Here is a 12,142-nt window from a genome sequence, read left to right on the forward strand (position 1 = left end):
TTTACTTTTTTATTTTGTTGCAAAACTATATTCGTTTCTCACTGTGAACTAATCTGAGTGGCATCTTCCAAGCTAAATGTCTGACTGCGCTGTAGATGTGAGTACAAGCAGCTGCTAGACTTTATTTATGGGCTGCTTCAAAGCTGAGATGTTTTTTGGTTAATCCTCGGCTCAAACAAGCAGACATACAAAATGTTAATCTAGGTGTTTACATGCACATTTACTCTGTTCACTCAGCTGTAGACACAACAGTGCTTAAAAATATAAAATTACATTCATAGGTCTCCTGTGGGTAAAAGCGGAAAAGACAAAAATATCTTTTTACTCAGTCTGCCTACTTTTTTTAACATATTTTTTCTCTCCTAATGCAAGGCCCTGGGTGAGGGAGGAAAATGGGGAGCGGGGAAAGAAGGCCAGTGTTTGCTCGACTTTTGAAGCGTCTTTATCGGGCTTGGCAGCGTGGTCTTGCGTGTCCAAGCCTCGTCGTGCTTTTCATCCTTTGTGCTGTCCAAGGTGTGTCCAATGCAGTGAGGCTTTGTGTGGTGAGGGGAGACAACACATCACATTCTGTCCTCTGTCTCAAGCTGGGGGGATGGGGAGATGGAAGGGGGGAGAGGCTGTACAACTGAGGGGTGGAGGGGGACAAAACGCAAACTTATAGAAGGCAGCGGCTCTTCAAAGCTGGGATGCACAAAGGCTTATAAAGCGTTACTTCATGCAGAGTTGTGCCAGATGTAATTGTGGGGTTTTCTGGAGATAGAGAATCACATGAAATTCTCTGCCCCACCCCTGAAACGATGAAAGGGCTGCCACAAGGAAGCTGAAACTGCTAAACGGTGAGAACAGAAAGGTTTGCTTCACTTTTATGTGCCATAAATAAGAAAGAACAAATGCCAACCAGGGTTGATGCTGCATGATGAGGCCAACCCCTCTCCATTTTAGGCACAAAGTTAGGGTTACTGCTGAAACTGAGGTACAAGTACCACTATACAGCAGTGGGAGTGGATTTAGTGGTATTTTGATGAAACGCCTACTAATATAAATTCGCATATATCCAAATAAAGCAACAAAGGAGCTCATCATTCCAAGAGTTAGAACTAAACATGCTGAAGCAGCTTTCAGTTTTTATGAAGCAACTTTCTGTAATAAGCTTAGTGTTTACTGTGAGAGTGCTCCTACCCTGAGTTTATTTAAAACAAGGTCAAAAAAAATAATTATCCTTTATATTTGCTGTTGCCTAGTCTTAAAATTTGTCATTTTTATTCATTTTTTAATTTATTTACTTATTTTTAAAACATTTTAAATTTAGCTTGTGTAATTGTAATCAGTTTGGTGTGTTTTTTCTTGTTGCATGTTGTGTTTAACTACTTTGTTAAAGCACTTTGAATTGTCTATGATGCAAATCTAATATGCCAAAAAAAAACACAAAAAAACTTTTGCTAAAGTACAAATATGACCTTTGATTTACACAGAAGCAACTCCAGAAACTCAAAGTTTAAGCTGAAACTGACAACGAAGAAACAATAACAAAGTTCTTGAACATTTTCACCAGCAGAGGTTGTTCAGCATTGTCCATGAAAGTCATGCGATACAAGCCATCATAAATTGCACAGCAGCCATATTGGATTTTGAGGTTGGTGTTGAGTGATGTGATGTTATTTAAAAATGGTTGCACTCTGAAACTTTAGGAGTTATTGGGGCGATACTTGTTATAAAAAGTTTGAGACTCTGCTATTGGTTCTTTTAAGTCTGTATCTCTGCCTTCAACAAAAAAAAAACAATGTTGATTAACTCTTAATAAGCCCAGAGGTGGGTAGATTCTGCACAGCACATGGTACATGACGGCAGGCAGTAGTTTTCCTAATCAACCTGACTAGTTCTCATCTGTTTCCTGTGGTCTCCTGCTGAGATTGGATGGTTGTCGAGTATGCATTGTTAAGTATCTTCTCAGGCACAAATGCTGCCACTGTCAGGTACATTTACATTTACTTCTTTTCCCCTTGTTGTGTGTTTATGTGTCTGCGAGCAGGTGAGTACGTGCATGGGTGTGTGCGGGCTGCTGACAGCGAACAGTGAAAGGTAAGGAGGAAAGGGTGGCGCCATCACTTTAAGCCTGTCAATGGGACTCCCTTAGGAAGGGCACGCCCCGGCTTTTTTTTTGTTTTGTTTTTTGCAGACGACGAAGGCAAGTGAGGCAACAGATACGTCTTTGCATCTTAAAGGTTCAGCAGAGGCTTCTGTAGCCGTAGAACAGTAACGTCTTGTTCTCGCTTCATGTTTTATGACCAAAGCTCTCCTGCTAAGACTCAGGAAAATATGGTGTCTGTATTGGCAAGGTCAAGGCTTAGATGTCTTGCAAAAAAGATTTTAGGTGTGACAAAGGAAGTTAAAATCACTGAGAGCCTCATCAAGGTGACATGGTGTGGGGACAACACCGGCATGTAAATGCACCCCAGTGGCTCTTATCTTTGCAGGATGGCTATACTTGGGGACCCTTGTTTGTGTAACCTCAGTTTCACCCTATGTAAATATGAACTAAACTTTCTTTATGCACATAACAAAAAACTGATGGCATACATTAGCTCTGCTGAAGCACAATGGCTGATCACAGCAGACACCAAATAGATCTTGAGGAAGTTCCAGTGATTTTACAGTTTTCTCAGATCAGATATTAACATTTTCACAAAAGTTATTTTATCTCTCAAAGCAATTGGTGCAAACTGCAAAACCTAATTGATTAGCACAAGACACTGTTTAAAAATACTTTACATATTTACTGCATATAGTTTTTGCAACTCTAATTTGTTCACAGCTTTCTACAAAAGCAAAGTGCAAATCTATTTGTAACAAACATAAGAAACACCTTTTGGGCAAAGCTTTGCATAAACAAAATCCTCTTTGTAAGCTAATGTTCACCTAAGAGAAATTATGCAAATTGGAACACATTATCAAAAAAGAATAGCAGATTAATAAATAAAATTGGTAGAATATGACAACGTTTTGTTTGTAATGAAACAAAAACGTAATGAGCAATAAAATGAGAACTACTAGTTTTATAGGGAACACCTATTAAGCATTCATAAGAATGGGTAATGTTGACTGACATGACATAAGCAAGGGAAAATTTTATAAAACAGCAGAAAGTTGTTTTGTACCAAATGAAGCAAGTCCAAAGGAGGGAAATGAGAAACTTTTACTATGATGTGGACAAAGGACTAAATGTGGAGATTGAACCTGTAGGAAGGAGAATTTTAATTCTCAAAAGCAACTGGAAACAAACTATAAGCAACACCATATGGAACCAGCCAAATAAAGCCTCACCAAATACTGCCACCATTGGTTAGGATGTGTACAAACATCTGAAAATAAGCGGTTGCTATTGAGATTTGTTAACCCAAGATTCCTCTTTTTCTGCATTTCTCTTACAGCAAGATGTTGAGAAGATTTTTATCCGACCATTTCATGATAGTTCCATTTATTTAAAAGTTCTTAATTATTGTTCTGACTATATATGAGCAAGTTTAGGAAAGTGACTACCAACACATATTGGCCTTATTTTAACAGCATGTGTGCTTGTTTTTCCCATTTTGAAGAGAACCTAAGTAAAATTGTTTCACATGATATTTGTTCTTTGAGTAAACAGGAAGTCATGTATTACCATTTAAATGTTACTTGATACATTGATCAGCTTACGACAGTAAAATAAATCTTAAGACTTGCTTCAGCTAAATTTATTTTACAAAAAAGTAAAGGCTTTAAACAATACTCATAATTTTTTATTTTTATTATTAACTTATATTTCCCCAGGAAAATGTCATTGAGATTAGAAATCTCTTTTTCAAGAGACTCCTGGTTAAGACTGGCAGCAGACGATATTTTGTTGATAGAGAAGTGTTGAACTGGTGCTTATATTGTAGACATATTTATTTCTGGACAAGAAACTTTTTTGTAGCTATCTTAGGATCTAGGAAGATCAACACACCTTGTAGGAAGACATGGTTTCTTGTTTCCCCCTTTTAAAATGTGGCAATATGAATTTGGACTCTGTGTCACATTATAAATACACCAGGTGAGACAAAAAGTCAGTTTACTAATCAAAATTTATTGAGTTCAAGAAGGGCTAGAGTAAATTCTGAAAAAAGGTTTTGAGTTACAGCAATTTTAATACATGTTTTATTTATTTATATAAATTGAAACCAGATGTTGCGTTCACTTTAAAAATTTTGCCAATCAACTTCTGACTTTATTTCAGGGATTTTTACACATCTGTACCAGAGCTTCCAACATTGAACTGGAATTTCCACAAAACTGCACAAGTAGGTTGATTGTTTAAAAATTAATTAATTTATAAATTTAAAAAAATTAAATGTCAATGTATACATTTTTGAATGCTGCCATTAGGAGATGAAAGCAAAACATAAGTGTAAGAACCAAAGTTTGTGCAAATAAGTTAGCGTGTTGGCCCAAAAAAGTGTGAAACTTTTGGATTAGTTCTGACATCCTATCTCTCCACATGTATGCACCGTTCTCAGGTCATACAACAAAGCACAGGGGTCAGTGAGCAGGTGTCAGGGATCATGATATCCCAAGGGTTCTCTGAGTCTCATCCTGAAACCTTTAACATTTTTCAAAGGCCTCCCGTTGTCCAGGCCCTCATCAGCACGTGGCCTCAATGGCCTCATACACATATGCACTAACCCACAGTCCTCTCTAGTGGGTGAAGGGAACCAGCATGAATCACCTGGAGCTCCTTGCTACTTGCCAAGTAGGTTTGGCGTGTCCAAAACCAGCCTGAAACGCAGCAGGAGGAGCGGTAATGATGGTAAAGGGGCACAAACGTGTACCGAGGGCAGACTTGATTCTTTTCAGAATTCATTAAGGATTTATCACACATTTATGTGGGAGCACACATACTCAAATGTTTTATCAGCTCAAGTTTAGAACATAATCTCAAAAAAAAAAAGATTGTAATACTCTCAAAAAGTTTGAATTGCTTAGCAAGCAGAGAGCGTAAAGATTGGTGGTTTAAAGCTAAAAGAATGCAGCCTTCAGAAATCCAAAGTGTATCTGATATCTGAAAGTGTCCACTGGGCCTTCACAAAGTGATGTGGTTAGAGCCGCTGATGCAGCAAATCTAAACCCCAATCTTCTTGTCTGTTCAATCAAGCATCAATAAGATCAGCCCTCCTCACTACCTTTGGCAATCACAGCTCAAGTCCCAACTTACAGAGGTCCAGAGCGTCATGCAACAGGCTGGGATGAATGCAGGTGAACACACTTCGCACAGGTTTGAGTGGCTGAAAAAGAATGAGTAGCTCAGTCAAACTAGATAAACGGGTGAGAATTAAGATGTTGCAGCGTGGGATGAGGCAGTTATGCATACATAACGTGTTGAGGCTGGGACCCCCTACTGTGGCGAGGCACGACAAAGCCTCTCTAACAGCAATACCTCTGGGACGGCTAATGATTAATTAGCTTGTGTCATTAAGTGAGGCAAATGTCACCCGAGCTTCCTGGGGAAGCTGTCACACCATGTGTAAGCCACTCACAAGTTTACCCCTCAGGTACCAGTGGAGGGGAGATGGGCGGAGGAGCGCCGTTACTGGTCGAGCCCTGACATCTAGTGGCCAAATATAAAACTGCAGCGCTCTGTAGCCTAAATACTAACTAGTGATATTTAAATATTCTATCGAGATTGGCCAACTTCTGTCTCCTCCTGATGAAAACCAGTCCCACAGCATTATAATGCTACCACCATGCTTCACCAGAGAGATGTGAGTGTGACATCACAGGGTGATGCACAGCTCTTGATGTTCAAAAAGTTTATTATTTGACAAGAGCACCTTCTTTTACAGTTTTGGATTGTCTTCTATGCTAAAAAAATAATAATAATAATAACTTAACTAACTAAATTAATATTTGTCACACAGGTTAGACACAAATGAATTAAATAGGTCTAATATAATCTCATTATCTTCTTTCACACCAAGGAAAACAATACAAAAGGCTGCTTATGACTTTCTTTTAATAAGGAAGTCTTCTTGCCATATTTATAAAAAGTCTAAATAAATTCCTTTCAACAGACAGTTTGATTCAGATTTCTGCTGCTCCTCCAGAGCACATGACCATGCACCTTAGCTGATAAGCCAATCACAGAGAGCATTATTCAGAGAAGTTGTCGAGACTGAGTTTGTAGTTGTGTCATTGTTTTTCTGTCTTCAAAAGCTCCTGTCTTTAGTGGTTCTCAGAAGAAACTTGGTGTCAGCCATTTACAAGGCAAAAGCAAAGCTAATTAATGTTGTGGAGATAATAAGCACATATATGAGTAATTCTGCCACATTAATCTGTGCTTCAAACAAAAACTACACCCAACAGGAATGCAAAGGAGAATATTTGCTAGTACCTAGAACTGGAAAAGACATCAAACCCAACTTAGTTTGGAAAACTACAGGGATATGCTAACTGATGTGCTCAGCTGTTACCAGCAATAAAATCCACATCAGAGTATTTCTCTAACATCATTATATTTATACACTTAGGCTGTAAAGTACCACTCTATAAAAAAAGCAAGAGAGCAGTAGAAATGCTTTAAAAAGTATTACTGCCGCTATTGCTATGTTTGAAATGTGCAGTGGCAGCCATATTGGATTTTGAGGTTGTAGTTGGTGAGAAATCTCCGGCTTTCCCATTATGAATTCCAACTTCAGGGGAATTTATTCTTCCACCTTTGAATGATTGTTTTAACTTCTGACTTCAACTCAACATGTAGTAAAAATAAATGTTTTCATATAAAGGATTTCTCTTTTTTTGTTTTATATAAAATAAACTAATGGGGAAAAAGTTTAAATCCTGTTGTATGACCTGTCAATATGGCAGCACTTAGATTTATTGGTATTAAATTAGGTGGTACTCAGTATAAAAAGTTAAAGAAAAATGTCATATTTTAGGAAGCAAATGTGCAAGTATCACATTTTACCACGTTTTTATCAAAATAAGTGAAGCTGTTTAGATTTAGCTTTCATTCACTTGTCTTTGATCATTGAAACAGCTGAGATGACCTCTGACCTTTAGTGTCACTCAACTCACTGACCCTGGAGTTCTCTGTAGTAAAGTAAAACATCCACTTTAAATATTTAAATTAGGAGGATATAAATAGGAGATGATCAAATTGAACTTGCAGACTTGTTAGCATTCACAGATTTTAAGAATAAAAGATGTTGATTTAAATATTCTTACCATAAAGCCGAGGGGAAAACTGGATCCTGCAAGATTTTGAGCGAATCCAAGAACAAATTGCAGTTGAACTCAATTAAGGTGCTCTCCTCTCCATCAGCCAGCAGTGGATTTTTTCCTCCACACATTCTCTCTCCTGCTTGGTCGCTCTCTTCCTCCATCACATCATCAGCATTAACTGAGCTTTTTGTGCTGGTCAGCTCTAAATCTGGCCTTCACTACGACCAGACCAGGAAGGAGAGTGAGAAGGCCCCTCTCTGTACCAGGGAGTGGTGGCACAACGTGGAAAACGCTTAACACACCCACAAACCCACACACACACACACATGCACCTTGTGTCGGTGTGTGCTCATGTCCACATCACACACACTCACACAATCTGCCTCACCCTTACATAGACATACGCATACAAAAGCACACCTGTCAGGGCCTTTCCACTGTGTGAGCAAAAAGCAAAGAAGTCTGGCCCCCCCTCCGACTCTCTGTATGTGGTATCCCATGTCTGTTATATTAAAGCAAATCCATTCAGTTCCCACTTTCTCATCTGAAATAATGGCATGAGCAATTTTCACATTTAGGCAAGCAAGGACTCATGCAGTCTGCCTCTCTCTCTCTGCTTAATGAATGGAATCAGGACTGGGCCCCCGTGGCTGTGGTCTAATCTGCCTTTGAAGATTTCCACAATTTGCAGAGCAAGGAGAGAAAAAAAAAATAAACCTCAACGTCTCTTGCACAGCCCTGTTCCTCTACAAAAACACACACAGTGAATAAGTCATTTGCTTATATCTATTTCTACATTTACTTATATATTGTCAAGTGTGCCCAATTTACGTGCTGTTGACCGCGGCCAAAAAAGGGGGCCCCGGCAGGACTCGCTAGGAGCCTCCTGATTGTGCCAGTCAACTGGTGTGTGACGTCCATTTGAAGGGGAATCTGTCAAATGGAGAGGTTGAATTAAAACGCTCTTTGCTCCGGAGTACTCTCTCATTGCCACTTTGCACCATAACATGTCTTGTCCTAAAATAATTAGATTGAGGCTTTGGGTGATGGAGTGGCCGGATCCTCAATGGTCAAAAGAAGGAATGGTCTGGGCATTGAATGGAAACCTCCGATCTTAAAAAACACTTTATTTCTTTACACTTGAGGTTTGTTGTCTTTTGTGACTATTATCCCCATTCACCAATTGCTTTCATGCAGCTGTGCCCCTCTTAAAACGTCTTTGTGCCAGCACTATGAATACAGGGAATGTGTCCGTGGCAGGTAGCCCTTATTGCAAGTTAATCTCCTGAAAGAGCTGCATACAAATACTTTTAAATTCTCCCCAAAACCACAGAAGGCTCATCATCAATCGAGCACTTCTCCCTCTTTTGTGGGGCTGATGAGTGTGGTGCACGGACGGTGACAATGGCTGCCAAGTGTGGCAAAGTAATCACCTTCTGGGGAAAACACTGGTAATTACTTCTAAACTGTTTGGGCTTTGGAGACAACTGCTATTGTGCAATAAAATGAAAGGTTTTCTTTAGAGAACAGCGCTGTGATGGTTGCTCTCAATCTGTTTGTCATCTGTTTGTTTACAGAGGTTTTCGCCTTGTGCAGCTGACCACCACAACCATGCGCTTCTCATTCATGTGTGTGGATGTGGTTCAGTTTGATGCTGTCCGCTGGGGATGGGAACATGCCAAATTCCAGAGACAAGAATTCACACACTAAACATGTTGCACTACATAAAGAAGGAAAAGAAGTTTTGATGTTACAAAATGCATCAAACATGAGATCGGTTGTCCCTGCTTTTAATTTTTGTGAGCATGTACCATTCTTTTTCCAAACGTTTTTGTAGATTAAAAGTACTCACAGGTCAAAGTCATTTTTAATTTAAAATGCAAAAATAAATTGTGATTTTTGCTTATACCTGTTCAATAATAAACTATGCATGATGAAGTAATCTGATTTTTGTAGAAACAGGATCTGTAAATGATGGTAGATAAAAGAATCATGCAATAGTTGCCTTACGAAATTCATGTTATTTTTGAGTTAACAGTTTTCTGGATCTAGAAAATAAACTTCTAGTATGTTCTCCACAACAACAACAACAACAAGCTAACTAACTATCAAAGATAGACAACTTAGTCAACATCAATGAACTGGAACGCTTAAAAAAAGTTTATTGATATTACGCAGCTAAAATTGAATCAAACAGCTTTTTTCTGTTGTACCTAACTTTTTTATTTTATTTTAATGAATAAATGTTTTAATTTGTCAGTGAAAATCTTCCTGTGAAAAGTAAAATGTAGAGATATTTACAGTCATCTGCATCTTCTGCATGTGGTATTGCTTCACTACACTGGACTACACTACCACTACAGAGACCAACTCAAAGTATTGCAGAAAGACTCCAGGATTTGAACCTTCTTGCTGTAAGAAACCGGAGCTCCCAGCTACTGTGTAACCTCCATTCACACATAAACATGTTTTGATCTAAACCAGTGATGTCCAAAGTCAGTCTTCAAGCGCCAGCATCTTGAATGTTTCAATTCTTTCCCTGGATCAACATACCTGAATCAAATGATGGTTCAGTAGAAAACCTCTGCAGAACTTTGACATGCTGAGGAGTAATTTTGAACCATTTGAATCAGCTGCGTTGGCGCAGAGACACATCTAAAGCTGGCAGGACTGGAGCCGGACACCCACGATCTAAACCAGGGGTGAGCCAAATAATGAGGTTATTAGCAGGCCTCTGGAGAACTTGACTGCATATTGAGGAGGTATTTCAGCCATTTGGTAGAGCCGAGTTGGAGCAGAGACACATTTAAAACTGGCAGGATACTGGCCCTGGAGGCCTGGATATGAGGACCCCCGGTCTGAACCAGTGTTTTTATAAATGGGGGCCACCAGGGGGCGTTAGGGAAGTCTCAAAAAATTGGAGGGAAGATGAGGGGAAAAAATGCAAAAGTAAAATTTTAAAAAATCCACTGAATTTTTTTAATCACATATTTTAAATTATTTATTTTTACAAAATCTAATCTGCTTTTCAATAATTACTATAAAAAAGAGAGGATTGTGGTTTAAAATTTGATCAGGTTTTATATTATGACATAAACATCAGGTTGATACAGCCATAATATTTCACTTGATAAAAAATTTCCTCTACAGAACTAATGGTCAACTAAAATCAGAAGGTATGAGGCAACATTTATACTAAACAAATGTAATAATTATTGAATAGTGAATAGTAGTGAGGAAACACATTTGAAAAGTTGACGTTTCTTTGCACATTTTGTAACTTCCGGTCAGAAGTTAATATTGTTTGGGGGGATGAAAAAGTTTGGGAACTCCTGATCTGACCCATCCTGTTGCGATTCTGGGTGTATGTTCAGGTTTATTGTCCAAGATAAAACATCTCCCTAATCTCACATTTTCTTTCCAGATCCATCTGTATTTAGCACCGTCCATCTTCCCATCCATGCTGACAAGTTTCCCTGTCCATGCATCAAAATGAAAGCATCCAGATAGCATAATGTTGAGTGAATTTTGTGGGTCAATTATACTAGTTGGTCAAACAGCTTTGATTTGGTCTCATCTGACCAGAGCACTTTCTTTCACATGTTTGATGCGTCCTGTGGCTTGTGGCAAACTGCAAATATTATGTCTTATTACATAACTTTAACAATAGCTTTCTTCATGTCACTATTCTGTGAAGCCCAGATTTGTGAAGCATTGCATTGTTTGAAAACCTAATCCTGTTTAAAACTTCTCCACAGCTTTATCTTCAAAGACAAGCAGTATTTGTACTGACTTTGAACACAGGCAGACTCTATTTACCAATTAGATGATATTTTTGGAGAGAAGTCAAAGTCCATGAGCCAAACACAAATCATACTTTTCAGATTATCCTTTGTAGAAACATTTGGAAACTGTGTACCATATTTCCCCCATTTCACAATTATAAACATTGCTGTGATGTACTGTTACATTCAGTCTCAATAAAACACTTTCAAGCTTGAGAAAGTAACATGACAAAACCACATGTAATACCATCTTTGTTTACCTTTAGCCCCAATTTAACTCTGCTTTATCAACATGAGCCCATACAAACCTTCCCAAATACATGCAATAATCCTAAATACTGTAGATCAAATTAGATGTTTTTCTGCATGTAATTTGTACATTACTACCATTAATGCATGAAAACATTCATTTTTGGTTACGTGATCTCTATAACCTTTAACTGTATGCATGTGTGGGTACCTGTCCTAAGTGCCTCTATGTTGACCTGTGATGGACTGGCGATCCAGCAGCCAATGGCGCCCATAGATAGAGACTGTACAAGAATAGGAGTGTTCAGATAATGGCTGCACTGGCCACAACTTCCTGGTCCTCGATGGTCAGTTTATCATTGTTCTTCATGTCTAGTTCTCTATCTTCTGACCTTTAACTCAGCACACAAAAGTCAGAGAGTGTAGATTTTCCCAAATAGCTGTTTGGGAAAATCTATGTTTTCTATTTGTTTTAACCGTTTGTTTACTTTTCAAAAAGAGAAAATAAAAAAATATATATCTAGAGTCCTTGAAAAATTTTAAGCGGAGGGAAAAGACAATGTTGCATTCTGTTAGCTGAGTTTTGAACATTAGCAAGAGAAAATTTGTACTTTTTGACGTGCATTCCTTTAAAATTCCCTAAATGTGTTTTTTCTAAGAACTTGCATCATAACAGCTTTATAATCATTACATGTTTCATCTCAAGAGCACAGACTGTGAAATACAACATTATTTAATTCAATGTAATGTGACCTGAAGACTTTCTCAGCAGTCTAGGTCAGAATGGTGGTGTGTTTACATTTGTGTGTCCATAAGCATGTCCATGGTCAGTTTCAGAGTTTCATCACTAAATCATTCCAAAAATGTCACTTGGA

Source organism: Xiphophorus couchianus, chromosome 23 (assembly GCF_001444195.1).
Source record: "Xiphophorus couchianus chromosome 23, X_couchianus-1.0, whole genome shotgun sequence".
NCBI classification, from domain to species: Eukaryota; Metazoa; Chordata; class Actinopteri; order Cyprinodontiformes; family Poeciliidae; genus Xiphophorus; species Xiphophorus couchianus.